The 18,852-nt window shown below is 46.9% G+C and overlaps 1 protein-coding gene across 4 annotated transcripts in view; it reads left to right on the plus strand.

Annotated features, from left to right (window-relative positions):
- The first annotated feature begins 7,621 nt into the window (after positions 1 to 7,621).
- Positions 7,622 to 18,852, plus strand: part of RFX2 (regulatory factor X2) — an 89,562-nt gene continuing 78,331 nt past the window's right edge. For all 4 annotated transcript variants that reach the window (XM_064734227.1, XM_064734228.1, XM_064734231.1 and 1 more), the window contains exon 1: positions 7,622 to 7,751. The gene's annotated coding sequence lies outside the window, so the exon portion shown is untranslated. The remainder of the gene's footprint in view (positions 7,752 to 18,852) is intronic.

The following is an 18,852-nucleotide window of genomic DNA, read 5'->3' on the forward strand; positions in this document are numbered from 1 at the left end:
TATATATACTTATAACATATACTTATATATTATAAGATACTAATTATTAGATACTAACTCGTGACTGACTCCTCAGAGTCCCAACACAGCTTGGCCCTGATTTGTCATTAAGTAAAAACAATTCACATGAAACCAATCAAACAATCACCTGTTGGATAAACAATCTCCAACCACATTCCAAAGCAGCAAAACACAGGAGAAGCAAAGGAGATAATATTGTTTTCCTTTTTCTCTGAGGCTTCTCAGCTTCCCAGGAGAATAAATCCTGGTGAAAGGATTCTTCAGAAAATATGACAGTGACAGTATCTCTTTAGTATAATTTAATGTAATATAGTATATTTTAATAAAGCTATTGTTCAGCATTCTGAGTCAATGGAATCAGATACCAATCATTTCCTTCTGATTTTACTGTAGAAGCCTTCTGAAAATGGAATGTGTTGTTTGGTATTGTCTCTGTCTCTGTCCCCAGCAAACCTGTGCTTTGTGCAGAAATTCCATTTAAACCCTGCACAGGGGCTGTTCAGCCACTCAGGGTTTAATTCCACAGAATTACACGTGGATTCAGTCATATCAGTCTGACTGCCCTTGATTTCATCCCAGCTGTGGACACATCCTCCTCCTGTGGGCTCGGGAGCTGCAGGGAGTGGCACACAAAAACCCCACAGGCACTGTGGGTTTTTTTCCATGACTTTATCCAGAGTTTTTTTGTGGAATTTCCAGGCAGCTACAGCCAAACCAAACAGACAAAACTGCAGATAAACGTTTGGTCTTTAAATTTCATAAAAGGAAATTTCTAGGGTGGGAGAAAAGAGAGGATTTGGGGTTTTAGGTGGGCTAAAAAACTTGTTAGGGGGGAGATGTGAGGTTGGGAAGAGTGATTTTCCCAAATCCCACGTTGTGCAGGGAAGCTTTGCCTGGGATTGTTGGGATGAAACCCAAGGGAGACAGGAAAAAAGAGCACAGGAAGGGCTGAACATCCTCTCCTCTTTCTCCCACTTTCAACACTCACCTGTTTGCTTCCAGGCTGAGGAAAAAAATGCTCTGGGCCACTGCCAGGACAGGACAGAGCATCCCAAAACAGCCTGGGATTCATTGTCCTCCGGGAAAAAGATCCCATAACAGCCTGGGATTCATTGTCCTGCTGCAGAGAGATCCCATAACAGCCTGGAATTCATTATTCTGCTGGAAAAACATCCCATAACAGCCTGGGATTCATTGTCCTGCTGCAGAGAGATCCCATAACAGCCTGGAATTCATTATTCTGCTGGAAAAGGATCCCATAACAGCCTGGGATTCACTGTCCTGCTGAAGGGACATCCCATAACAGCCTGGGATTCCCTGTCCTGCTGGAAAAAGATCCCATAACAGCCTGGGATTCATTGTCCTGCTGAAGAGACATCCCATAACAGCTTGGGATTCATTGTACTGCTGGAAAAAATCCCATAACAGCCTAGAATTCCCTGTTCTGATGGAAAAAGATCCCATAACAGCTTGGGATTAATTCATTGTCCTGCTGAAGGGACATCCCATAACAGCCTGGAATTCCCTTTCCTGATGGAAAAACATCCCATAACAGCCTGGAATTCACTGTCCTGCTGAAAAGGATCCCATAACAGCCTGGGATTCATTGTCCTGCTGGAAAAAATCCCATAACAGCTTGGAATTAATTCATTGTCCTGCTGAAGGGACATCCCATAACAGCCTGGAATTCCCTTTCCTGCTGGAAAAAGATCCCATAACAGCTTGGGATTTGTTGTCCTGTTGCAGAGAGATCCCATAACAACCTGGAATTCCCTGTCCTGCTGGAAAAATATCCCATAACAGCCTGGGATTGATTGTCCTGCTGGAGGGACATCCTATACCAGCCTGGGATTCATTGTCCTGCTGGAAAAAGATCCCATAACAGCCTGGAATTCACTGTCCTGCTGAAGGGACATCCCATAACAGCCTGAAATTCCCTTTCCTGATGGAAAAACATCCCATAACAGCCTGGGATTCATTGTACTGCTGGAAAAAGATCCCACAACAGCCTGGAATTCATTGGTGCTGGAAAAGGATCCCATAACAGCCTGGAATTCATTGTCCTACTGGCAAAAGATCCCATAACAGCCTGGAATTTGTTGTCCTGCTGGAGAGAGATCCCATAACATCCTGGGATTCCCTGTTCTGATGGAAAAACATCCCATAACAGCCTGGAATTCATTGTCCTGCTGGAAAAAACTCCCAGAACAGCCTGGGATTCATTGTACTGCTGGAAAAAGATCCCATAACAGCCTGGAATTCCCTGTTCTGATGGAAAAGGATCCCAAAACAGCCTGGGATTCATTGTCCTGCTGGAAAAAGATCCCATAACAACCTAAAATTCCCTTTCCTGATGGAAAAAGATCCTATAACAGCCTGGAATTCCCTGTCCTGCTGGAAAAAGATCCCATAACAGCCTGAAATTCCCTTTCCTGATGGAAAAAGATCCCATAACAGCCTGAAATTCCCTGTCCTGCTGGAAAATGATCCCATAACAGCCTGGAATTCCTTGTCCTTCTGGAGAGAGGCTGGGCAGAGCAGGACAGGGAAATTCCAGCCTGGAATTTCCTTGGCACAGCCACACTCCACAGATTCCTCCTCCCCAGGCCAGCCCAAAGCAATGCAGGATGTTGCTGTGGTGGAGTTTGTGGGGCAGAAAACAAAACCCTGGGGCTGTGCTTGGAGCAGGAGCTCAGCCAGGGCTGTGCCCGAGGAGTGTGGCAGGAAAAAGCTGCAGTTTGCACTGGAATTTCCTTGGAAATAAGCGGGATGGAGATTAAATGGAGATTTAACTCCTAAATGCAGCTCTGGAGTGATTCCCTGCCTGCAAAAGCAGGGCCTGTTTATGTGCACCACAAATTGGGAATGAAATGATGTTGAAATTTCATTTTATGGTTGATATTTTAGAGGGGAAATCCACAAGGACAGATGAGATGATCCTCACAGCCTGCAGGGGAGGGTGCTGGGGGACAGGGACACAGAGAGGCACCAGCTCAGCCCCCAAACGCTCTGCACTGAGCTCACTCAGCAGCAAAACACAGCACGGATATAGGGTTATATTAATATATTAGGGTTATATAATATATTAATATTAATTATATTAATATAATATATAATATATAATATAATATAATATATATAATATATCCTATATATTATATCCTATATAATATAATATAATATAATATAATATAATATGATATATAAAATAAATATAATATATAGTATATAATATATTATATATATTATATTATATATAATATTATATAATATATTATATAATATATATATATATTTAACATAATATATATATAACATAATATATAATATATAATATATAATATATAATATATAAATATTAATTATATATTAATATATTAGGTTATATAATATATTAGGGTTATTATTACGGTTGGAATACAGAATCATTAGAGTTGGAAAACACCTCCAAGCATGGGAGGAAGCTCACACAGAAATCTCCCACGTGCTGTTTGGTCCCTGTTTGGAATGGGGATTTTCCCATTTAAAACTTTTTCTTTAAGCAAAAATCCCAAAAGCAATTTTTTAATTTCTTTTATTTTTAACCCTCTGGGAATTTTTTTCCATGCAGGAAACAATTTAAAGGAATAGTTTCATTTCAGGTTTCATTTCCAGCACCTAAAACAACAACATTTTTCATGGATAAACACAATATTTCAAAGGATCCTGCTACCTTTACAAGGAATTTGCTTTCATCAGAAAATTATTTTTCTGTTAAAACCTCCCTTTAGTGAAATCAAGTCAATCAATGAGATCCTTTGGGTTTGAGCTGAATTCCAGTTTTGCTTTGAGGAACGTGCCCTCCTGTGGGTAGCAGAGACAGCTGCAGCAAGCTGGGAGAAAAGAGAAGGAAGAGAAAAATCAAACTTCTCTCTTTTTACAACTTTTAGAAATTAATCCCCTTCCCCAGCCCCTGGTATTGTGTGAGAGGAGCGAGATCTGGCTCATGAACAGAAAATAAACAAAGAAAAATTCATCCCAGTGATCAGCTTGGCACAAGAGGTGGCAGAAAATTAAAAGTAAATTTAAAATAATTAAAAATAAAAGTGCTGTGGTGATTCTGCCTGACTCCCATGGGCTGCAGGGTTTCCCAAAGGTGCTGTGCTGAGCATGATCAAAAATTTCAGGCATTATCAAAAATTTCAGGCATTATCAAGTGTTCAGAACTGGCTGTGGCACCTGGGGACAGGGTTGGGGCAATGCTGAGGTGAGTTTGAAGATCTCAGAGGGTTTTTTCCAGCCCCAATGTGATTCTGAGAATTTCAGGATGTTTTTGGCACCTGTGCTTTGGGTTTCACTCAGGAGGAAGAACAGGAGCACACCTAAATGTGTTTTATGTTTATTTTTGTTGTTCAGTGGGGAATTGTGCCCTAAAAAATAAAAGTAACGGAGCTGCAGCAACACGTGGGGCTGAGGAATTTCATTCAGCTCGTGGGAAATTTGAGTGATAATTCAAAATCAGCGTGGTGCAACTCAGGGAGGCCAAACCCAATGCATTTATTCCTGCTCAAGCAGGAAAAGGTGACCACAGGATTAAAAAATAGCTTTTTATTGAGGGTTTTTTAGGAAAAAACCCCACAAAACCAGAGGATTGCTTCATTTCTTCATTTGTAAAACAAGAGATTGAGGGAAGGAATGAGAACAACCTTCAAACATATCAGGAGTGTTTAAGGCAAATCTATTAATCTGGTTTCAGTTTCCAGGAGTAAAGGTGGATGTTTATTTGTTCTAGGTGATTTTTAAAAACTATTCCATATCTATTTTATCTTTTACTGGATGTGTCACACCTAAAAGTTGTTCTTTTAAAATATCCATGGCTTAAGCATTTATAACCGATTAAGAATAAAATTATGTATAAAATAGAATAAAAATTAAATACTTTAAAAATAAAATATTTTTAAAAATAAAATAGAAATAAAAACAAAAATAAAATAGAAATAAATTAGAAGAAAAATAATAAAATAGAATACAAATTATTTTTCTCAGGAGCCTCTCCAAAGCTTACTCAGAATAAAAATTATTTTCCAGAGGAGCTTCTCCAAAGCTCACTCAGTGTGTCCACAGGGGTCAGACACACAACTCCATGAATTTTTCCAGTGTAATTCTGGTGGTAATCTCCCAAAAGCAGGAATAGCAACCCCAAATCTGCTCTCTACCCAGTGTCTAAAATTTAAATTGCCTCACTCAGTCACTTCCTTTTCCAGTAACTCCTTTCCAGAAGGGTTAGGTAAGAAAAGTAATAATCCTGTGGTGTTTGGAGCAGGCTGTGTTATTGGAGTCTCCATGGGTACAAATTCCACACACTTCCTTGGCTGAGGCTGGGACATACTTTTCAGAAAACGTTGCAGAAAAAATACATCATAAAAGCTTTTTTTTTTTTTTTTTTTTTAATTGCATGTCAGGAAAGCAATCCTGGAAATGGTGAAATACCTGATGGGGATTTTTCAGAGCAAGTGGTGGGGATTCTGCTGAATTTAACTGTAGGGGAAAACCCCAAAAAAAACCCACAAACAGAGATATTTCGTAAAGCTTTATAAAAAACGCTGCTTTCCTTGGCAGCACCTGCATTCAAAAAATATGAGAGTGACTTAGAGCCTGGGCTGGGTTTCAGTGACAAAATAAAACAGGATGGGATGTGAGGGATGAGGAACCACCCAGCCTGGCCTTGGGCACTGCCAGGGATCCAGGGAACAATTCCTGCCCAATGCTCCATCTAAATGGGATTTTCCCCCATCTAAATGGGATTTTTTTCCCATCTAAATTTCAGTGGGAGCCATTCCCTGTGTCCTGTCCCTCCAGGCCTTGTCCCCAGTCCCTCTGCAGCTCTCCTGGAGCCGCTTTGGGCCCCACAAGGGGCTCTGAGGTGGCCCTGGAGCCTTCTCCTCTCCAAGACGGAACAATTCCTGCCCAATATGCCATCTAAATATGATTTTTTCCCCATCTAAATGGGATTTTTTCCCATCTAAATTTCACTTTTTCTAGCAGGAAGCCATTCCCTGTGTCCTGTCCCCAGTTCCTCTCCTGGAGCCCCTTCAGGCCCCACAAGAGGCTCTGAGGGGGCCCAGGATCCTTCTCCTCTCCTGCCAGGGAACAATTCCTGCCCAATAGCCCATCGCAATAGGATTTTTCGCCATCTAAAAGGGATTTTTTCCCATCTAAATTTCACTTTTTTCAGTGGGAAGCCATTCCCTGTGTCCTGTCCCCAGTCCCTCTCCTGGAGCCCCTTTAGGCCTCACAAGGGGCTCTGAGCTCTCCCTGGAGCCTTCTCCTGTCCTGACACAGAACAATTCCTGCCCAATATCCCATCTAAATAGGATTTTTTGCCATCTAAAAGGGATTTTTTCCCATCAAAATTTCACTTTTTTCAGGGGGAAGCCATTCTCTGTGTCCTGCCCCCAGGCCCTCTCCTGGAGCCCCTTCAGGGCCCTCAGGGGGCTCTGAAGTGTCCCTGGATCCTTCTCCTCTCCAAGAGGGAACAATTCCTGCCCAATATCCCACCTAAATGAGATTTTTTCCCATCTAAATTTCAGTGGAAGCCATTCCCTGTTTCCTGTCTCTCCTTCCCTTGTCCCCAGTCCCTCTGCAGCTCTCCTGGAGCCCCTTCAGGCCCTGCAAGGGGCTCTGAGCTCTCCCTGGAGCCTTCTCCTCTCCAACAGGGCAGCCCCAGCTGGGCCAGGGAGCAATTCCTGCCCAATATCCCATCTAAATGGGATTTTTTCCCATCTAAATTTCACTTTTTTCAGTGGAAGCCATTCCCTGTGTCCTGTCCCTCCATGCCTTGTGCCCTTTGGGCCCTCAAGGGGCTCTGAGCTCTCCCTGTGGATCCTTCTCCTCCCCCATGTGAGCACCCCCAGCCCGGAGCACCCCCGTGGCTCTCTCTGGAGTTCTCCGGCAGTTCCAGGTCCTGGTGCCGCAGTCCCGGCGCGGGGCTCTGTCCGTCTGTCCGTCTGTCCGTGCAGGACGATTTTCTGTCCCAGGGATTGTCCCCGCATCCCCCCGAGCCCTGGAGGGAGCAGCATTTCCCGGATATTCCCCCAATTCGGGGGGCAGCAGCATTTCACCGAAATTCCCCCAATTCGCCCCAAACCCCGCCCGCTCCCACCCGTTGTTGTCGGTGACGTCACGCCCCGTCGCCATGACGACGGCTTGATGTCACGTGGAGTTGGTGACAAAAAATACTCCACAACAACCCCAAGGGCAACCCGCCCTTTGGAATGTTTAACAGCGGAGAAATAAACTTTTTTTAAATTTTTTTTTCTTTTTTTTGGGTGAGTTGTTGAGGTGAAATCATCGCGCAGGCCCCGCCTCCTCTCCCCCCCTCACAGCTTCCCCGCGCCCGCGCGCGCGCGCGTCACGCACTCGGCCCCGCCCCGCGCCGAGGCGCCAAACCGCGCGCCAACCGCCAGCCACGCCCCCTCCGCCACGCCATTGGTTTTCCCTCCACGAGTCCCGCCTCTTCGCGTGACGGGCAGGCGCTACACCAATAGAAAGCGGAGAAACGCCAGGCACGCCTCTTCAGGGCGGGGTCGGGCGGTGACGCGCGGGGCCGGGGTAGCAACAGTTGCCTCGAGACCCGGCGCCCGGCGCCATAGTGACCGTAGCCCTGGAGACTGTTACTTGCCAACGGCGGCAACGCGCGGCCCCGGCGGCCGGAGCCCAGCGCAGCCCGCGGCACCCGGCGGCGACGGCAGGTGAGCGGGGCCGCCCCGTGACGGGCTGGAAGTGGGACCGCGGCCGGGGGGGGGGGTGCAGGGATGTGCGCGGTCTCCCCGTCCTCCGCGGGGCCGGCGGCGCGGAGCCGGCTTGTCCCGGCGCGGGATGCGCGGTCCCGCTGCGCGCCGGGGCGGGGGGCGGCGGTCGCGCCGCCCTCGGAAAGTTGGGAGCGGGGGAGCGGCGGAGGCGGCGCCGCTGAACCGCCCCGGGCTCCCCCTCCCCGGGCCGGGGCCGCTGCCCCGGGGCACCGCCCGCAGCGCGGCCCCGCCCGGCCACGGGAACCGACACCGCCCGGCCGGCGGGGGGGCCGCGGGCCCGCGATCCGCCGCTCCCGGCTCCGCGGGGCTGCCCGAACTCCGCGCTCCCGGCCCCGGCGGGGACGCGGCGCTGCCGGGGGTCCCAGCCGGTCCGCGGGCCCCAAAGTGTCCGCTCAGGGTCGGGAGGGGGCCCGATGGGGTTGGAGTCGGTACCGCTCAGCACTGTGCCCGTGCTCTCCCTCTCTCCATTCTGTCCAAGTCCTTCTCTTCCTTCTGTCCCCCTCTCCGTGCTGTCCCCGTCCTTCTCTTCCCGCTGTTCCAGTTCCTCTCTTCCTGCTATCCCCGTCCTTCTCTTCCTTCTGTCCCTCTCCCCGTGCTGTCCCCGTCCCTCTCTCCATGCTGTTCCGGTCCTTCTCTTCCCTCTGTCCCCGTCTCTCTCTTCCTGCTCTCCCCGTCCTTCTCTTCTTTCTGTCCCCATCCCTCCATGCTGTCCCCATCTCTCTCTTCCCGCTGTCCCCGTGCCTCTCTTCCTTCTCTCCCCCTCTCCATGCTGTCCCCGTCCCTCTCCTGCTGTCCCCGTCCTTCTCTTCCTTCTCTCCCCCTCTCCACGTTGTCCCCGTCCCTCTCTCCATGCTGTCCCTGTCCTTTTTTTCCCGCTGTCCTCCTCTCCGTGCTGTCCCTCTGTCCCGTCCCCCTCTCCATGCTGTCCCCGTCCCCCCCTTGCGCTCCTCCTCCTCCTCTTTGGGGGTGGAGGGAGGTGATTTCAACTCCCGCTCGTCCCTGGAGTTTGCCAGAGCCGGGAGATCCCGGCGCTCTCTTTTCTCGAGCCGGGCTTAGAAACGAGGGGAAATCGCAGCGAGAGCTGTTTGCAAGCATCCGCCGTCTGTTCTTGATGTGGTTTCTGCTGTTGGTTTTGAATAAAGTGTGTTGTGAAACAAGATTCATCTCCTGTTAGAGTGGGATTTTGTGGACGTGCCTGTTTCAAGCGTGAGTTCCCGCTGTCTGATTAAATGTTTCCATTCTTTTTGCTTAGATAGCACTCCGAGCCTTTATTTTGGCTTTGCTGTTGAAAGAGGCGAGACTTGCTAATTAAAAAGCAGAATTAATAATAATTTTATTGAATATTGTTAAATCTACTTTACCTTTTTGCATTTGGAATATACTTAAACTGAGGCTTTAACTGGTAGATTAAACTGAGAGCTCAGCTTTGGAATCATTTACTCGAGGCTTTTTTCATCTGCTTCTGCCCAAACTTTTCAACTTTATCTTGCTTACAAATCATTTGAGAATAGAAAGTAACGTCTGGCTTAGAGAAAAGAAAAAAAAATCAGTCTCTAAATACCAATCTTAAGCTCCTGGGCTTCCCTCCCTGCCTCTGCTGTTTCACTTTTCAGTCTGAGTTTGCCTCAGCCAGTGCAGGATCAGTTCAGTCTCAGGTTTTATTTTAAAGTGGCACATTTTGTAGAAGGGGAGGCATTTTGGGAGGCTCTGTCGTGGTTACCTCGTTCAGGATGGGTTGAATCATCCTCTGACTGCGTCTGCTGAGAGGGTTTGGGATGAACAATTTGATTTCTGGGTGGCTGCTGAGGCAAAACCCCCAAAGCAGGACCTTGTAGGACTACAGAGGTGTTGGATACATGAAAATCTCATTTTTAATTTTTTTTTTTAAACCCAACACATCCAGCTGTGTCTTTACCTCTCAGTGTTGCTGTCCCAAAGGAGGGGAGATGGATTGGAATTCTGTGAGATATATTTCATTTGCCTTGGGGTTACACAGCTGTGGGCAGGCTCCAGGGGTTTGTTGTTTTGGAGTTGGTGTTGTCAGAGCTGTTCCCATAACCACGAGCTTTGGAACTGCTCATCTTTTTAATCAGAATCTGACTTCTCAGGTAACAACAGGATCTTGGCCTGAAGGCTGGAAGTGCAGACAGAAGGGGTTGACAGCTGGAATTTCTTTGTCCCTGCTTGCTTCTTGCAGAACAGGAATGATCCCGGTGGGGATGGGGATGGGAGCATCCAGTGCCACCGAGGAAAGGCAGAATCGGGTCCCTCACAGCCACCCCTGCTTTGCATCCCCCTGCTGAGCCATTTGCATCTCATTAATTCCTCTCTCAGGAGCAAAGCCCCCGAGAGCCAGCTCTGCTCCTGGGAGAAATCTGCAGCACCTGGAGAGGGGCTGACACTGCAGGCAGCGCCCTGGGGTCTTTTCCTTTAGCCCTCTCAAAGAGTGTTTTGTAGGATTACCATATAAACTTGTAGGACCACCTTATAAATTTGTAGGATTACCATATAAACTTGTAGGACCACCTTATAAATTTGTAGGACCACCTTACAAATTTGTAGGATTACCATATAAATTTGTAGGACTGCCTTATAAATCTGTAGGATTACCATATAAATTTGTAGGACTGCCATATAAACTTGTAGGACCACCTTATAAATTTGTAGGATTGCCATATAAATTTGTAGGACTGCCATATAAACTTGTAGGACCACCTTATAAATTTGTAGGATTACCATATAAATTTGTAGGATTACCATATAAATTTGTAGGATTGCCATATAAATTTGTAGGATTGCCATATAAATTTGTAGGACCACCTTATAAACTTGTAGGACCACCTTATAAATTTGTAGGATTGCCATATAAATTTGTAGGACTGCCATATAAACTTGTAGGACCACCTTATAAATTTGTAGGACCACCTTATAAATTTGTAGGATTAACATATAAACTTGTAGGACCACCTTATACATTTGTAGGATTGCCATATAAATTTGTAGACTTGCCACATAAATTTGTAGGACCGCCCTTTAAATCTGTAGGATTGCCATATAAATTTGTAGGACCGCCCTTTAAATCTGTAGGATTGCCATATAAACTTGTAGGACTGCCTTATAAATTTGTAGGATTGCCATATAAATTTGTAGGACCACCTTATAAATTTGTAGGATTAACATATAAACTTGTAGGACCACCTTATACATTTGTAGGACCACCTTATAAATTTGTAGGATTACCATATAAATTTGTAGGATTGCTATATAAATTTGTAGGATTGCCATATAAATTTGTAGGACCGCCCTATAAATTTGTAGGATTGCTATATAAATTTGTAGGATTAACATATAAACTTGTAGGACCACCTTATAAATTTGTAGTATTGCCATATAAATTTGTAGGACTGCCATATAAACTTGTAGGATTGCCATATAAATTTGTAGGACCGCCCTTTAAATCTGTAGGATTGCCATATAAACTTGTAGGACCGATTTATAAATCTGTAGGATTACCATATAAATCTGTAGGATTGCCATATAAATTTGTAGATTTGGCCTATAAATGGAGGCATCTCCTTCATCAAGGGACTTGGCTCCACTCTGAGCCCCTGCAGCTGGGCTGGGAGGGAGGGATGGGGTCACCCATCCCAGGATTTAAGGCTGAGTGTGGTCTAGAGAGAGTTGGTGTTAAATTGTGTGTCAGGTATGGGAAGGTACATCAGAAATACACTTTCTGTGTCATTTTGTGTGTGAAAACACCATCAGACCCATCCCTGGCAGTGCCCAGGGCCAGGCTGGATGGGGTTTGGAGCACCCTGGGCTAATAGAAGGTGTCCCTGCCCATGGGACAGGGTGGAACAAGGTGGGATTTAGGCTCCCTTCCATCCCAAACGATTCTGGAATTCTGTAACTATCGAGATGACATCATTTCTCCTGGCTTTTGGGGGAAATCCTCCAGCTGAGAGTATTCCCTGCCACTAAAAGCCACTTTCTGCCCCAAAATAACTTCGGTACTGCAGAACAGTCGGCGCCACTCATTGTCTTTAAATAACCCCGTGCTTGTAACACCTCGGAGCACCGACAGCTGCCACGTTTCATCACAGCGTGTTTTCCCTGCCCATGAGGGCCGTACACAGAGCGGCTTTGGCGGATCCCAGCCCGTTTCCCCCGCTCGAGCCGAGCTAAAAGCGGAGCCCGCGCTCGGTGCTGATTCAACAGGCGGGGCCCGCCCGCTCTCGGCGGTCTCTGCTGGAAGTGCCGAGTTATTTTTAACCCCGCATCTCCCTCCCTGGCTGCCTCCCTCGGAACAAATGCCAGAGCGGTGCAGGGCTGGGTGCGGGCCAGCGGGAGCTCGGCGTGCCCGCCCGGCCCCGGGGATTCGGATCCATCGGGATCAGGGCTGGGATCCATCGGGATCGGGGTTGGGATCCATTGGGATTGGGGTTGGGATCTATTGGGATCTGGTCTAGGATCTATTGGGATCTGGGCTGGGATTCATTGGGATCACGGCTGGGATCCATTGGGAGCTGGGTTAGGATCCATTGGGATCGGGGCTGGGTTCCATCAGGATCAGGGCTGGGATCCATCGGGATCTGGGCTGGGATCCATTGGGATCGGGGTTGGGATCTATTGGGATCAGGGCTGGGATCCATTGGGATCACAGCTGGGATCCATTGGGAGCTGGGTTGGGATCCATCAGGATCGGGGTTGGGATCCAGACTGGGATCAGGGCTGGGATCCATTGGGATCTGGGTTGGGATCCATTGGGACCTGGTCTAGGATCTATTGGTATCACGGCTGGGATTCATTGGGAGCTGGGTTAGGATCCATTGGGATGGGGCTGGGTTCCATCAGGATCCATCAGGATTAGGGCTGGGATCCATTGGGAGCTGGGTTAGGATCCATCAGGATCGGGGTTGGGATCTATTGGGATCTGGGCTGGGATCCATTGGGACCTGGTCTAGGATCTATTGGGATCTGGGCTGGGATTCATTGGGATCAGGGCTGGGATTCATTAGGATCACGGCTGGGATCCATTGGGATCTGGCTTGGGATCCATTGGGAGCTGGGTTAGGATCCATTGGGATCAGGGCTGGGTTCCATCAGGATCAGGGCTGGGATCCATCGGGATCAGGGCTGGGATCCATCGGGATCAGGGCTGGGATCCATCGGGATCTGGGCTGGGATCCATTGGGATCAGGGCTGGGATCCATTGGGAGCTGGGTTGGGATCCATCAGGATCGGGGTTGGGATCCATTGGGACCTGGTCTAGGATCTATTGGGACCTGGGCTGGGATTCATTGGTATCAGGGCTGGGATTCATTAGGATCACAGCTGGGATCCATTGGGATCTGGCTTGGGATCCAGTGGGAGCTGGGTTAGGATCCATCAGGATTAGGGCTGGTCTCCATCGGGATCAAGGTTGGCAATCCATTGGGATCCAGGGTGGGATCCATCGAGATCAGGGGTTGGGATCCGTCAGGATCCAGTCTGGGATCCATCGGGATCTGAGCTGGGATCCTTTGGTGCCCAGGTTGGGATCCATCGGGATCTGGGTTGGGATTCATCAGGATCTGGGTTGGGATCCATTGGCATCAGGGCTGGGATTCATCAGGATCTGAGCTGGGATCCATCAGGATCCAGGCTGGGATCTGTTGGGATCCATCAGGATCCATTGGGACCTGGGTTGGGATCCATTGGGATCAACCAGGGTCTGCACTGGGATCCATTGGGATTGGGATCCATTGGGATCCGGGTTGGGATCCATTGGGATCCAGGTTTGCAGTGCCGATATTGGACACGCACCAAGGGGAGGTTTCTGTCTGCAATCTGCCCTTTCAGTCCTGTTGTTTTGTCTTATTTGGGCTGGCAAGTCTTTATTCTTTTGTTCAAACACACAAATCCAGCTGATTGTCTGGGAACGTGCCGGCCTTCCCACGTCTGTCCAGCAGCTTCGGGATAATTCTCCATAAATTCATAAATAGATGATAAAACCTTCCTTCAGCACAAACCATGGACCCCTAAACAGAGGAGTTCAAGCAGTTCATGGAATAATTATCAATAAATTCATAAACAGATGACAAAATCTTCCTTCAGCACAAACTATGGACCCCTTAACACAATAATTCAAGTAGCTCATGGAATAATTATCCATAAATTCATGAATAGATAACAAAACCTTCTTTCAGCGCAAACTATGGGCCCCTAAACAGAGAAATCCAAGCAGTTTATGGAATATTTATCCATAAATTCATAAATACATGACAAAACCTTCCTTCAGCACAAGCTATGGACCTCTTAACAGAGGAATCCCAGCAGTTTATAGACTAATTATCAATAAATTAATAAGTAGATGATAAAACCTTCCTTCAGCACAAACTCTGGGCCCCTTAACACAAGAATCCAAGCAGTTTATGGAATAATTATCCATAAATTCATAAATAGATGACAAAATCTTCCTTCAGCACAAACTGTGAGCCTCTAAACAGAGGAATCCAAGCAGTTCATGGAATAATTATCCATAAATTCATAAATAGATAACAAAACCTTCCTTCACAAGCCTTAACTCCCTGAGCAAAGAGGAATCCATTTGTACAGGGCACTTCTAGAGTCCCTTTTCTTAGCACACAAAGCACAGAGAGGAAATTATTTAATGGTCATATTAATACACAAATTATTTTTATTCAGGGGGGAAAGCAGAAAAAACAACCCCACTTTCAGCTTTTGGTGATGTTTTATGAGGAGTGGCAATGTTTGCATTTCAGAAATTATTTCAGGACATGTTAATACACAAATTATTTGTAGGGGGAGAAGGAGAAAAAAACAAACTTACTTTCAGCTTTGTTTTATGAAAGATGGTGATTTCTAGAGGAGTTTAGATGTTGTTAATTCAGCTGAGTTGTTAAAACAATAGGTGGTTATGTCTAGACATGTGATTTCATGTCAGTGAATGAGAAACTCTTCCTCTTCCCACAGTATTCCTGCTCACTTATGTCACTGCAGGGGTTAGGCAGTGTCTGCCCAGCAATAAAATTAAAAGGTGTATTTTAAATTGCAACAGGAGCAAGAAGTTTCCCAAACAGAGCTTTAGAAACTGTTTTGGTTCCTTGATCTGGTGATAAAATCACAGAAGAACCTTTCACTGAGATCCCAACACCCAGACACAACTTCATGGGTATTTCCTGATGTCTTCAGGAGTGAAGAGCTGTAGAAATCCCAAATGAAGGCATTTAAAAAGTCATTTAAAGGCAATTCATAAGTTTGGGGTTTTTTTCCTGAGTTAAATTTCTATCAGAAATTTGTTTTTCTGAGCTTAATAAATGTCAGAGAAGTCTCAGAGTTGTACAAATGTGTCGTGGGAGGAAACTTTGCAAGAGGTTAATGACAGAACATTGCAGTCAAAGGAACAGGTCACACAATGCTGCACCAATAATGACTTTCTTATAAAGAATATGCAAACAAAAATCAAATGCTTTGTTTTCTTGTCCCAAATCTGAAAGAAATCCTCAGCAAGAAGCTGACAGAAATAATAATTACATTGACTGTAGAGCTATTCCTCCCTGATGAGCTCACTGGTGCATATTGCCACCATCCAGGTTCCACAGTTTTTTATTTTTTTCCTGTGTGAGGGAGTTTTTCTTTGGCTTCATGTGCAGGATGTGTGGATGTGTGTGAGGACAAACAGCAGCAGGTACCTTGTGCAGGCTCTGAGCAGCTTGAGACACATCCCTGAATCCCCTGGCAGGGCTGGTGCCTTGTGAAGGCTGACCTAGAACGGGGAATGGCTTCCCACTGAGATTTAAATGGAAAAAAATCCCCTTTAGATGGAATATTGGGAAGGAATTGTTCCCTGGCACAGCTGGGGGTGCTCACTTGGACAAGAGAAGGTTCCAGAGAGAGCTCAGAGCCCCTGGCAAGGCCTGAAGGGGCTCCAGGAGAGGGACTGGGGACAAGGCCTGCAGGGACAGGACACAGGGAATGGCTCCCACTGGAAAAGGGGAGATTTTTGTAGTATGTTTGGAAGGAATTGTTCCCTGGCAGGGTGGGGAGGAGTTGGGATGGAATTTGCAGAGCAGCTGGGGCTGCCCCTGGATCCCTGGCAGTGCCCAAGGCCAGGCTGGGCAGGGCTGGGAGCAGCCTGGCACAGTGGGAGGTGTCCTTGCCATGGCCAGATGTTCTCCAAGGTTCCTTCCCACCCAAACCATTCCATTGATGCCTTGTGAAGGCTGAGCTGGAATACAGACTCGACAGAGTTAATTAAAAAAGCAGGGATTTATTAGGAGGCCTCAATGGATGCACCTTGGGCAGCACAAGAGCTCAGCCAGGGCTGCGCCCAAGATGAACCAAAATGGTCACAAAATACACAACTGATCACAGGGTCTCTCACTTTGATCAGTTCTGCTCCATTTGCATCTTGGAGTTCATTGTCCAATTCCAGCCCCAGCCCATGCAGTCCCATCCTTCTTGTTTTTCTCTCTCCAGCCCACGGTGTTTGTGCTCTTGGGGCTGAGATTTGGATCATTTGTCCTTGGTGCCCAGCTGGAGCAGGAATTGTTTTGTCTCCCTGCTCTGTGCACAGAGCTCACCATCCCCTCATGTGAACCCAGACCCACCCACTAAAGCAGCACAGAATGTAAAAATTAGAAAAGCTCAAACCTGAGGCATCAGGATGACACTCCATGCTCTGACTTCTTCAGGGCATCTCTGATCCTTACAAAGTCTCATCCTGGCAAAGAAAAGGTGGAACATGAGCAGGAACAAAGCAGAGCTTCAGGGGATGGCTCCGTGTTCAGCATCTCTGAATCAGCACTGGCAGGACAAGGGGGATGGGTTGAAACTGAAAGAGAGGAAATTTAGGGTTCATAACCAAAGAAATTCTTTGCTGTCAGGAGGGTGAGCCAAAGGTTTTCCAGAGATGTGTCTGCCTCATCCCTGGCAGTGCCCAAGGCCAGGCTGGGCAGGGCTTGGAGCACCTGGGATGGTGGAAGGTGTCCCTGCCATGGCAGGGGTGGGATGGGATGAGCTTTAAGGTCCCTTCCAACCCAAATAATTCCATGATTCTGTGAGATTTCCTGGCTCTCTCTCAAATCCAGGGCTCACCTTCCAGGCCTTTCAGAGCAGTTCAAATCCCAGCAATTGATGTTTGTGTTCAGCATGTCTGAATCAGGAGTGGCAGGACAAGGGCGAATGGGTTGAAACTGAAAAAGAGGAAATTTAGGGTTGATATTGCACTTTGGCACATAAAACTAAATTTCCTCCATCTCTTCTAGAGAAAAGTATTCTGGCTGGATTCACTTCTCTCCCAATGATCTTTGGAGTGCACATTTTCCCTGTTCCATCAGGAACCAAACCCACAAACATCCCTTTTGCAGCCATGCTTGGGGGAATCCCTGTGGGCTCCACACATCAGGAGCAAATCCAGGTTCTGCCTCCATGGCTGAGTTTTGGAAGTGCCCCACTCATTTGGAAGCATGAGGGTGATGTTTGGGGTGAAACACCAGGAATTCAGGAATTTGTCTGGGATTACGTGGCTGGTGGTTCTTTGAGGTTAACACAAGGTAAAGGGTCCTGCTGAATGGAGCCTGGAATTAAGGGTGACTCTTCTGGAGGTGTCACTAGTTAAGAATGACAAGAAACATCAGGGGAAGAGGAGAGAAGGGGGAAAAGTGGGGGTGGAATGATTATAGGCAAACAACCTCAGCAGAATTAGCAATTTCCTTAACAACCACCTGGTTAGTCATTGTCAGACTGTTCCTTGTATCAGCTTAAGATCCCATTGCCACCATGACAACCCTGGAACTGTTCTGGAGAATTTCTGGCTTAACACACAGCTGATTAAACATTCACCCTGCCCAGGGAATGATATCAGTTATTCTTGTTCTCCTGACCTCTGGTGTCTGAGAGTCCTGGAGGTTTTAGATAAAGCAGCCTCACACTGACAGGTGAAACTTTGCACTGCCCCTGCCCTTGTGCACTGAAATATTATTATTCATATCATATCATATCATATCATATCATATCATATCATATCATATCATATCATATTATATAGCAGCCTCACACTGGCAGGTAAAACCCTGCACTGCCCCTGCCCTTTTGCACGATTTATTTTTTTTTATTTTTTTTTATTTTTTTTTATTTTTTTTTTATTTTATTCTTATTTATTTTATTTATATCTTAGACATCCAGCAGTGCTACACAGCAATAGTGATGGCCTCAGTGCAGTGCTGGTGGAAGTTATTGTGTTCCCCTGATTTGTGAGGGTTATTTAGGATGGATGAGTGTCTTCTGGAGCACCTGAGCATCTGATGATGCTTTTGCACACAGGATTTCTCATGTTTTAGGTGCTGTTGGATTACAGCATCAACTCATGTGAAAGGCCATGGCTTAAACTGAAGGAGGGCAGGTTTAGATGAAATATCAGGAAGGAATTTTCCCTTTGTGAGTGAAGAGGTTGTGGCACAGGTTGCCCAGAGAAGCTGAGGCTTCCTGGGAGTGTTCCTGGATGGGTGTGAGAAGGTGGCAGGAGGCAGAACAGGAGGAGCTTTAAGGTCCTTTCCAACTCAAACCATTCTGGGATTCTTTTTCTGTTCCCTTCTTGGCTTTCTCCAAGATCTGATCCTGAGCTGAGCTGATTTTTTCCTAATATCCTAATTAGGTTTTTCCTAATGTCCTACCTATAGGATAGAATCTTACCAACTTCCTAATACCCAACCTATTTTTTTTCCTGATATCCAACCGAAATTGGTGCAGCTTGAGGCTGTGTGCTCTGGTTGTGTCAGTGCTGCTGCAGAAAGAGCCCAGCCCAGCTGAGCACAGGCCCCTTTCAGGAGCTGCAGAGAGCGATGGGGGCACCCCTGAGTCTCCTTTTCTCCAGGCTGAGCACCCCCAGCTCCCTCAGCTGCTCCTCACAGGGTTTGTGTTCCCAGCCCCTCACTGACAGAGCCCTCAGGGCTGCTCAGGGTGGGGTTTGGGCTCTTTCTTTTGGAAGTGCCCCACTCATTTGGAAGCATGAGGATGAAGTGATGAATCCTGTGCAGGT

Source organism: Zonotrichia leucophrys, chromosome 28 (genome assembly GCF_028769735.1).
Source record: "Zonotrichia leucophrys gambelii isolate GWCS_2022_RI chromosome 28, RI_Zleu_2.0, whole genome shotgun sequence".
Classification (NCBI taxonomy): domain Eukaryota; kingdom Metazoa; phylum Chordata; class Aves; order Passeriformes; family Passerellidae; genus Zonotrichia; species Zonotrichia leucophrys.